This window comes from Myotis yumanensis, unplaced genomic scaffold (genome assembly GCF_028538775.1).
Source record: "Myotis yumanensis isolate MYYU_CA2020_CCGP unplaced genomic scaffold, mMyoYum1.0.hap1 SCAF_10, whole genome shotgun sequence".
Classification (NCBI taxonomy): domain Eukaryota; kingdom Metazoa; phylum Chordata; class Mammalia; order Chiroptera; family Vespertilionidae; genus Myotis; species Myotis yumanensis.
The window spans coordinates 46,160,546-46,172,165 of NW_027223761.1; positions in this window are offsets into that span (position 1 = coordinate 46,160,546).

Genomic DNA, 11,620 nt, shown 5'->3' on the forward strand with positions numbered 1-11,620 from the left:
TAACAAGTTTGCTGATTGACTGTACAACCGCCCCCCGCCCCCCCACCAGACCATCCTGGTCCTGGGGCTCTGCCCACAGGTGCACAGATGCTTGTTAACTAAAATGCACAAGCAAATCCCAGAAATAGCCTCCTTATTGCAGGTTATTTTTGGATGAGGATGTTATTGTTGTGGGATGTTTGTGTATCAGCCATTCTAGACTTAGGGGGCAGTGCCCATCTCTGCTGTCATTCTGTCACTTCAAAGTGCAGGAAAGCCATGGGAGATGATTAGAATCTTATTTAAGACCTTTAGGGTATGAGTCATTTTGCACTAACAACTTTTCCGGATTAACACGGTGCAAATCAATTAAGCAATAGGATATTGTTGTTATTGTTAATTTGAATCATTTTAGATGATAAACTTCAGAAATTCATTATCATGCTTTTCTGAACATGATTCTACCATTTCTTATTTCTTTAGAATTATTATGGGCATAGTTATAATAATTTCCCAGCTCAGGAATGAAAGTACAGATACCTTGCTAAAGGAATAAGAACGGGGTAATTCATGCTCAGTTTCTCCCCAGAATAGATCTTGATAAGAGTCCAAAATCTAAAATGGAGGCAGCTGAGCTGCTCCAGGGGCATGTGAGGGAAAAGAGGCAGGCCCTGTCCCCACAGACAGGACCAGTGAGTCTCTGGCTTCAGGGTGCATTCACACCACCAATTCAGTAGATTTGGATTCAGTTTTGAGCTGGGATTTGAGTTTTGCATTTTTAACAAGATCCCAGAAGATGCTGGTGCTGCTGGACCACAGACCCTATTTTTAATATCAAGTCTTCGTTGACCTCCTGGAGGCTTTCTTGTGATTGTGCATCGGTTTTATTGGGAAGCTTATCTTTAGCAACTTTCTCTGGGGCGTCTTATAAATACCAGGCCTCTAGTAGGAATAATTCCTCCATGTGCACAGTGCTGTAAAGTTTATAGAGAGATCTCACATTCCCTATTTCTCCTCATTCTCACAATAGTCCTCGGAGGTAAGTTAGCACCATTTTACCTACTGAAAAACCAATTCTTGACATCCCACAGCTCACGAAGGGGCCAAACCAAAGTCCATGGTTCCACACCTAGTGCTCTTTTCACTGCTTCTTCCTGTCTCCTCCATATCTATGTGCTCTACACAGCTCTGTGAACTCAGTGGTGTGAGGATGCTGGGGGAAATGGTTGCATGTGCATGCCTGTGTGGAAATGAGAGGTTGAGCTGTACAGCTATAGCACATGGGGTCTATGAAGTCTCACTTAGGACAGCCCGACTGAGAATAACATCTCCTCAAATCTCCACCCTTAGATGATGTTGCCTGATGTGGTTTAGACTAAATAGTGGATCCACCGAAAAGAAAGAAACATCAATTGGCTGCCTCTTGCACTTTCCCTACTGGGGATTGAGCCTGCAACCCGGCATGTGCCCTGGTGACCTCCTGGTTCATGGATTGATGCTCAACCACTGAGCCTCACCAGCTGGGCTTACATTTTTAATCCATTTTTAGTTTATTTTAGTGTATGGTGTAAGAAGGTGATCTAGTTTCTTTTCTTTTGCATTTTTGTCCTATTTTCCCAGCACCATTTATTGAATAGACTGTCTTTACCCCATTGTATGTTCATGCCTCCTTTGTCAAAAATGAATTGACCGTAAGGCATGGGTTTATTTCTGGGCTCTCTATTCTGTTCCATCGATCTATATGTCTGTTTTTATGCCAGTACCATGCTGTATTGATTACTATGGGTAGTATGGACATTTTAATATTTTTATACTCATCTGAGGGTATATTTATTCATTAGAGAGGGAGGGAGGGAGGGAGAGGGAGAGAGAGAGAGAGAAACATTGATTGGTTGCCTCTCATACCCACCCCAACCAGGGATTGAACTAGCAACGTAGGTGTGGGCCCTGATCTGGAATCTAACCCACAACCTTTTGGTGCACAGGACGATGCTCCAACTAACTGAACCACCCGCCAGGGCAATAGTATGGATATTTTAATTATGTTAATTCTTCCTATCCATGAACACTGTATATGCTTCTACTTATTTGTATCTTCTTCCGTTTCTTTCTTCAGTGTCTTATAATTTTCTGAGTACAGGTCTTTTACATCCTTGGTTAAATTTATTTCTAGGTATTTTTTTATGCAGTTGTAAATGGGATTGTTTTCTTAGTTTCCCTTTCTGATAGTTCTTTATTGGTGTATAAAAATACAGCTGATTTCTGGACATTTATTTTGTGTCCTGCTATTTTATTTAATTCATTTATCAGTTCTAGTAGTTTTTTGGTGGAATCTTTGAGGTTCTCTATATACAGTTTAATGTCACCTGCCTTCACTCTTTAAAATGCCTTTTGGTGAACAGAAAATCTCTGTGCTTGAACTATATCATTTACTCTATTTATACTTAATTTAAACACATATATTGAATTTATATCATTTATTTAAACTCTGTTTATTCCATTATTTTTGTCTTTCTCCCTTTTACTCAACTTATTTGGTTCCATTTCATTCCCCCCTCTATTAGTCTGAAAGATATATACTCTATTTTTATCTTTTTAGTGATTTCTTTAGAAATTAAAAGATCATCCTGAATTTGCCAAAACTCAATGTAGTTAATATGTTTATCCTCTTCTTGAATAATAAAAGTACCTTAGAATATATGTACCTTTCACTCCTGACTTACATGCTATTGTTGTGTATTTTAATGCTATTTAAAAAAAACACACAACCCTTTTTCTTCAGTATAATATAATGCAAGACACTGTACCTTTCAAACATGTTGATTCAATAAATTTTCACAAACTGAACACCTCCATGTAAGCAGAACTCAGACCAAGAAAGAGAAGATTGTCAGTACCTTGAAATCCAGCTTGTGCTCCTGCCAGTCGTTACCATCCTTTGCCAAAAGTTAATTACTAACTTGGTTTCTAACAACATAGTTTTGCCTGCTTTTGTACCTTATAAGAATGGAATCATAGAGTATATACATGTCTGTACCTGGCTGCTTTTGCCCAACATTATGTTGTGAGAGTCATGAAGATTATTGCTGCAGATTATTGCCTTGATCAGAAATCTGCTTTGTCTGATATTAATATGACTACTCCATCTTTCCTTTGATTAATGCTTTCATGGTACACTCTTTTCCATTCTTTTTCTTTTAACCTGTCAATATCTTTACATTTAGAGTAGGTTTCTTGTAGACAATGTGTTACTGTCTTGCTTTTTTAATGTAATCTGACAATTTCTGTCTTCTAATTGGTATATAAAGAACATCAATATTTAATGTAATATCCTATATAATAAAAGGCTAATATGCAAATTGACTGAATGGTGGAAATACCGGTTGCTATGATGTGTACTGACACTCAACGCAGGAGCTGCCCCCTGGTGGTCAGTGTGCTCCCACAGGGGGAGTGCCACTCAGCCAGAAGCTGGGCTCACGGAGCAGGAGCGGGCCTAAGCCAGCAGGTAGATATCCCCTGAGGGGTCCCAGACTGCGACAGGGCACAGGCTGGGCTAAAGGACCGCCCCCCCCCTCCAGTGCATGAATGTCATGCACTGGGCCTCTAGTATTATCTATATATATAAAAGCCTAAGCAACTGTTATGACTGAATGACCAGAAAGACCGGTCAACCAGTCGCTATGATGCACACTGACCACCAGGGGCCAGATGCAGGAGCTGCCCCCTGGTGGTCAGTGCGCTCCCACAGCCAACCTCCTGCAGCCAGCCAACCTCCCGAGGTCCCTCCCCGCAGCCTGTCGGCCCCCTGATAGGCCTCGATTGCCAGCCAGGTCAAAGGACCCCACCCGGGTCCATTTGTGGACCCCTCCCACAAATTTGTGCACCGGGCCTCTAGTATATAATGATATAGTTAAATTTAAATCTATCATCTTGTTAGTAGTTTTCTGTTTGTCCCATCTTTTCTTTGTTTCACTTCTCCTTTTTCTGCCTTCATTTGGATTTAGTGTTTTTTAAAATTCAATTTCGACTCTATTATTATTACACTTGTTTTTAAAATTAAAACCTTTAGTAATTTTCCTAGATTTTAAAAATATGTACTTTAATTTTTCACAGCCTACCCTTAAATAATATTACGCAATTTCACCTAAGGTGTAAGAACTTTATAATGGTACTAGAGGCCCAGTGCATGAATTCATGCATGGGTGGGGCAATTGGCAGGGCAATCGGCCCCCGCTCACACCTGCCTTGGCCTGGCACCACCCGCTCACCTGTTCCACCATCCTTCCATGGTCCTGCTCTCATCAGGGCCCACTGGGGCTGGCAGCTCCTCCATTGCCACCTGCTGCCAGAACTGCATCACTCATGCCCACCATGTTCTGTGCCACCCCCTGGTGGTCAGCGCACGTCATAGTGAGCAGTCAAACTCCCGGTCTCCTGGTGTAACGACCACCCAAGGGGACAATTTGCATATTAGGCTTTTATTATATAGGATTCTTTCAATTCCTCTTGCCCATACTTTGTGCTATTATTATCATACATTTTGCTTTTATTTATACCACAAACCCCACAATCTATTATTATTATGTTTTTGGTAGACAGTCAATTATTTTTAGAGCAATTCAAAAAAATGTCTACTTACTTTTATTTTAAAAATATTTCAACGTACTCATTTCTTTGTGTTTATCTATGTGTGTCTTTCGATTTGAAGTGAGTCTCTTGTAGGTGGCATATGTAATGGTCTTGTTTTTCTTATCCATTCATCCACACTATGTCTTTTTAAATAATTTGTTAAATTTTTGATTTTTTAAATTAGTTCACATTCAGTATTATTTGTATTAGTTTCAGGTGTACAGCATAACACCTTATGTCTTTTGATTGGAGCATTTAATCCATTTAAATTTCTAGTAATTGTTTATATGTAATTATTGCCATTTAATTATTTATATTTTGACTTTTTTTCTTCTTCTTAAAGATAACTCTAACATTTCTTGTAATACTGGCTTGGTGGTGATGAGCTTCTTTAGCTTTACTTGTCTTGGAAACACTTTATCTGTCTTTCAATTTTAAATAAATGATAGCTTTGCTGAGCAGTCCTTGCTTTTTATTATTTTGAATATTTTGTACCAATCCTTTCTGGCTTGCAAAGTTTCTGTTTGAGAAACCAGCTGACAGTCTTATGGGAACTCCCTTGTAGGTAACTAACTGTCTTTCTCGATCTGCTTTTAAGATTCTCTCTTGTCTTTAACCTTGGCTATTTTAATTATGATGTGTCTTGGTGTGGGCCTCTTTGGGTTCATCTTATTTGGGACTCTCTGTACTTCCTGGACTTGTGTGTGTCTATTTCCTTCACCAGGTTAGGGAAGTTTTCAGTCATTGTTTTCTCAAATTTTCAATCTCTTGCTCTCTCTCTCTTCTCCTTCTGAAACCCTATGATTTAGATATTATTACACTTGATATTGTCCTAGCAGTCCTTTAAACTTTTTAAAATTCTTTGTTGTTGTTGTTATTGTTCTGATTGTTTTCCTGCTACCTCGTCTTTCAAATTACTAATTTGATCCTCTGCTTTATTTAATCTACTGTTAATGCCTTCGAGTGTATTCTTTATTTTTGACTGGTTCTTTTTAATGGCTTCTATGTCCTTTTTTATGCTGTTGAAATTCTCATTAAGTTTCTTGAGCATCCTTATAACTATTGTTTTGAGCTCTGTATCTGGTAGTTTGCTTGCCTCCATTTCGTTTAGTTCTTTTTCTGGAGATTTCTCCTGTTCTTTCATTTGGTACTTATTCTTTGGTCTTCCTATTTTGGCTGCCTTTCTGTGTTTGTTTTTATGTATTAGGTAGATATGCCATGTCTTCCAGTCTTGGTAGGTTGGCCTTATGTAGTAGATTTCTTATAGGGCCCAGTGGCACAGCCTCCCTAGTTACCAGAGCCAGGAGTTCCAGGTGTAATCCCCCATGTGGGTTGTGTATACCCTCCTAGATTGAGCCTTGATTACTGTTGGCACATCAGTGGGATGGATTGACCTCCAGGCTGATTGGCTATGAGGACCAGCCACGACTATAGCAGAAGAGTTGCTCTGCAGGGGCTGACCACAAGGAACAAAACTTGCTTCAGTGGGGTTCTGGTGCCTGCCTAGTCTTCTCCCTGAGTGTGTTGCTTGTGAGGTGGTTGGGCGATGCTCCAACATGGTCTGAAACTGGCCACCAGGTGTGCTGGCACTGGGGCCTTCCAGGAGATGCAGGTCAAGGTCCTCTGCCATCTGTGCCCTGCCTGCAACCACCTAGCATGAGCTACAAAGCAATCTGAAGATGGCTGCTACTTGTGCTGGGCTTGGAAGTGCCTGGGAGAGGCCAAGCTTCAAAGTGAGTCTGGCTGCCACTAGTGCTGGGCCTGGGGCCATGTACAGTACACCAAGTTCAGATGCTGGTTGTTTGGGGTTTGTAGACCTTTGAGATAATTTAGGAATCAAAATGGGCCATTTGTATGGAAAAGCCACTAGAAGCTGCTTGGGTGGGCCCCCAAATTGAGTGGGGTAGGGTCTCAGGGAATCATCAGAGTGGGGTGACCAGTGTTAGCCAGGCTGATCAAGACTCAGATATGGCACCTGCCTGTGCCTGCTGGGGAAGGGCTCAGCAAAGGAACAATAGCTTCTGCCAGCTCTTCTGTCTGGGAGAAAGCTGTCCCTCCAGCCCTCACTCCAAAGCCAGATGATTCAATCGCTCCCCCCCACCCCAACAAACATGTCTCTAGACCTTTCGGGCAGCTGCCCAGTGCTGGAGCTCAGAGTGAGGAGTCTGTCAGACAGTCTACCAATGAGCCATCGAAGGAATTCTTTATTTTTGGTACTGTGATTTTTATTTCTAGGATGTCCATTAGACTCGGTCTTATAGTTTCATCTCTTTGTTGAAACTCCATCTGCTTTTGATATTATCCATCTTTTCCACTAGATTCTAAAACATATCGCTTTTAGTTGTTTTAAAGTCCCCTTCTGATAGTTTCAACATCTGGATTATTTCTGATTCTGGTTTTATTGATTGCTTTGTCTCTGACAATGGGCCATTTGTTTCTTGCTTTTTTTGACGTCTCTTGTATTTTTTATTGAATATCAGACATTATCTGTCGAACAGTAGAGACTGAGATAAATAAAATTTACACCTGAAAATAGGCATATCTCCGGTTCTGTCAAACCTTTAGTGTGTGGGATTGAATTGGGAGTTGAACTGGGTTTGGATTTTTGTTATTATCATGGTCACCTTCAGTACATCATAGGCTTCAAGTTCCTCTAGAGTTGCCTTGTGCTTAGGATTGGAACTAGGATTCTGGGGGATTTTTCTCAGGAATTTCTTCTTTTTTAAAAAAAAATATATTTTATTAATTTTTACAGAGAGGAAGGGAGAGGGATAGAGAGTTAGAAACACCAATGAGAGAGAAACATCGATCAGCTGCCTCCTGCACACTCCCACCAGGGATGTGCCCGCAACCAAGGTACATGCCCTTGACCGGAATCGAACCTGGGACCCTTGAGTCCGCAGGCCAACACTCTATCTGCTGAGCCAAACCGGTTAGGGCAGGAATTTCTTCTCTTCCTTTAACCATCCTCTTACTCCTTCCCCACAGAAGGACTTTCTGTCCACATTCTTGCTCCCCCCCAGTAGTAGACTGGTGTTGCTGATGACTCAGTGCTTGTGAGACTCACCAAAGGCGCAGGGAGGTGTTCTTTCTGTTGCGGTCCAGCCTTGGTCTTTGGCTAGCACTGGGCCTGGCCCTCACAGTTGGGCCCTTTTCAGCGTTCCTGCCCCTCCTTCCAAGGGAAGCCAGTGTCTGCCTTCTATCTGTGGTGCACCTTGCACCAGGTGGGATCTCCTTCCCTCTTCCAGTGGAAAGAGCCCTCTCGTCATCTTAGTTTAGGCTGTTAGGCCTGGGACAGTTTCTTGTTCTCTACCAGAATAGAGATATTTTTCTTTTATCCTTCTGTCATCAAGCAGTGCCTGTGCCCTTGGGGACAATAAGGCATGATGCTCTGCCCAAGTGGCTTAAGGGTTTGTTCCCTATGAGAGAAGGGTCTTGGCAGGCTGACAGGACTGTGTGCCTTTCCCCTAGCAGTTGCTGAACCTTCCTGCATATCTGAACTCCTGACGGTAACTCCCAATAGTCTCTCACCATTCTTCCCATCTTTCTCATGGCTACCTGGTAGAGGTGCATGAAAGAGAACCCTGCCAAAGGGAATCCTGTGAGATACCCTGCAGTTTCCCCCTCATTTGGACAAAGGACAAAGTTGATGCATGTACTAAAGTGCTGGGGAGGAGGGAAGATGAGGAAAAGCTGAATAGTTTGGCGTTGGAGGAGTTTTCAGGGTGTTGGAGGAGAGGGAAGCCACACCAGGCACAGGGTGGAGGTGGCTCGGAGGAGGAAGTGGCTCCTGAGAGCTCTGCATGGACTCTGGGTTCACCTTTCTCATCAAGGACATCAGGTACAGATGGGTTGTTCCACGGCCTCGTCTGTGGAGGTCACTTCTTAAATGCAATGCCGCTCTGAGACTGAACACGCGTGTCCCTGGCTGCACCAGGGTTATCCTGCAAGCTGACTGCACATGTGCCAGGCTGTGCTAATACTTTATAGATGAAGAAACTGAAGGTCAGAGATGGAAGATGACTTGCCCCCGTCACACAGCTAAGAAACGTCAGAGCTTGGACAGCAATCCAGGCAGCTCTGACTTTGTAACCTGAGGTCTTTCAGTCTTGCTGCTTAGTTTTCCTCTGATTAGCCACTGCCCCTGAGCGTGTCCCCGCCCCCTCACACTCCCTGCCCCCCAGTCCACAGGACTCGCTAGGCTTTGCCTCAGGGCCGGCCGGAGTCTGCACCCTGCTCAGCTCTGGCAACATCAGCTTCTAGAAGCATCTCCCCTGCCCCCATCAGTGAGAAGGAACGTTCTTTGCTTCCTGACACTCTCCAGACAGCCAGGCCCCAGGGGTTGCAGCCAAGCGGAACCCCTCTGGGTGCCCCCAGCCTGGGCCCGGGGTGTGTTCCCTGTCACAGCCCAGGAATGTGGACATCCAAGCAGCAGCAGCAGACATGCTGGCTGTCAGCCGAGCCAGGGCCTCTGATAACTGACAGGAGCGCAGAGAACCACTAGAGAGGGAGGCTGGGTGGAGGGAACCGTGAAGGGCAGCGGGGGATGGCAGCCTCGGGTAGGCTACTGTCTAACAGGCCTCAGTTTCCCCATAAGTAGAACAGGGGTGAGATTTCTTGGCCTGCCCGCCTCACCAGGCAGCTGTGCGGAAAGCAAATGTGGTTGCTTGTACTGCCCACCCCAGTCCACCTCAGAGAACTGCAGGGAAGCCGGGGCCCCCGGAGCACAGCTTACACCTCCACTGGTAACAGAGCCAGAACAGATTCCAGGCCCCTGCCCCCCCACAGGGCCCTCTTCCCCAGCTTCAGTCCTTTCTGTCTTAAACACACCCAGAGAGGGAGGACAGCTTCCTGAGTGGAGGCCCAGGATGAGGCAGCGCTAGTCTGAGGATGGTGCTGGGAGTGCTGGACCCTGGTTCAGTGCCGCCGCTGACTCACTGGGAGAAACTGGGCAGTCTCTCCTTTTGGGGCCTTGGTTGGTCCCTGACTTTGCCACACTCGGCACTTCTCAGACTTTCATGTGCTCATGAACCACGGGGCCTTGTTAGTAGGCAGATTCTGAGTTAGCAGGTCTGGGACAGGGCCTGAGGCTCTGCGTTTCTGACAAGCTTCCAGACTCTGCAGATGCTGCTGGTTCTGGGACTACATTTTAAGAACAAGGGCCTGGCCCTAACCAGTTTGGCTCAGTGGATAGAGCGTCAGCCTGCGGACTGAAGGGTCCCAGGTTCGATTCCGGTCAAGGGCATGTACCTTGGTTGCGGGCACATACCCAGTAGGAGGTGTGCAGGAGGCAGCTATCAATGTTTCTCTCTCATCGATGTTTCTAACTCTCTATCCCTCTCTGTAAAAAAATCAATAAAATATACTTTTTAAAAAAGAAAAAAAAACAATGACAAAGGCCTGGAGGAGCCCTAAGGGCTTCCAGGTCTGGCCTTTGTAGGCTGCTGGGCTCTGGGATGCCTCCTTTTCCTCATCCCAGCAAAGCCTCTCCCCAGGGCTGTCCAGAGGGTCTCAAAACTTCTCCTTGGGGGTGTTTTCTCCTCCTCTGGGATTCCCTTTCCTCCCGCCCCCCTCCTTGCTCCTGCTCCACCTTTAGGATCCAGAGGTCTCAGGTAGCTCCTTCCTCCTGCTGGGACTTGCTCAGGAGCACCCTTCTCCAATTTGCAGGAGACAGAGCCCCAACTCCATTGGGGATGCGGGGAGCTCATTGCACAGTTACCCAGCCCCTCAGCACAGCCAGGGGAGCAGGAGAGAGCAGGGCTCCCAAGAGCCTCCCAGCTGGGGGCCGGGCCCACTGGCTGGCGTGGGCCCCTGGGCTTCCTGCCCCTCCCCCCTCACACCCACCCGACAGCAGCAGCTGCTGGAGTGAGATTTATGTGGATGCCATTGGGGTTTTGAAAAGAAAAGAGGGTGTGTGTTCACAAGGAAGGAAGAAAACCAACATTTATTAAGGTTCTATTGTACAGCAGACACATTTGCAAACATCACTTCCACCCAACCCTTCGCCCTGGAAGGAACACTTGCCTGGAAGGTCACGGTGAGGATGAACTAAGACAAAGCCTGTGAAACTCCTGGGTGACTCGTCAGCGATTTGAGGAGCAGACAGAGGCCAGCCTGGCTTCAGAGCACAAAGAGTGGGCTGGGTGAGCAGATGAGGGGTTGTCCAGCTCAGGCGGGGCCTGTAGCCCTCAGGGGCAACTAGACTTCTTTGGAGGAGGAGTGGGAGTCTGATAGAGAATTAGGCAAGTTTGGGGCCAAATCAGATTGTCCAGAAGTACAGTTTGGCCACTGAGAGGAGATGGAGAGAAGGGGCACGGCTTGATGGGAGGAGGCTTATGGGGGTCCGAGGAACCTCCCGTGAGGTCCCGTCCACCTCTGGGATCTTGAGCTGGACAGGCTGTGTGGAAGTTCTGTGGTTTCCAGTGGTCGGCAAACTGCGGCTCTCGAGCCACATGCGGCTCTTTGGCCCCTTGAGTGTGGCTCTTCCTAAACCTTAGGAGTACCCTAATTAAGTTAATAACAATGTACCTACCTATATATATAGTTTAAGTTTAAAAAATTTGGCTCTCAAAAGAAATTTCAATCGTTGTGCTGTTGATATTTGGCTCTGTTGACTAATGAGTTTGCCGACCACTGGCCTAGACCCTCAGTATCTTTACAGCACGTTTGTATCCACAGTTTGAGGGGCCCTGTCAGAATCCCAGACGGCGACAGCCCGAGCCTCCTCTTTGGCAGATAAGGTCTCAGGAACACCAAAGGCTTCCCCAGATCACCCTGGATGAGTCACTGGCTGGGGGTGGAACCAGGCTCCCGCAGGCTGCGTTGCTGCCAGGACTGTGGGGCCTGGGAGGGAGAGAGGCCGGAAGGCCAGGGTCCAGCCTGGGTCAGCCAGCGTCCATCACCAGGAGCATCACCCGGCTGGCCTGGCTCAAAATAGCTCTCCAGACACAAGGAAATATTTCATCTTACTCTGTTTTCCCACCAAAAAAAATAAATAAATAATAAATAA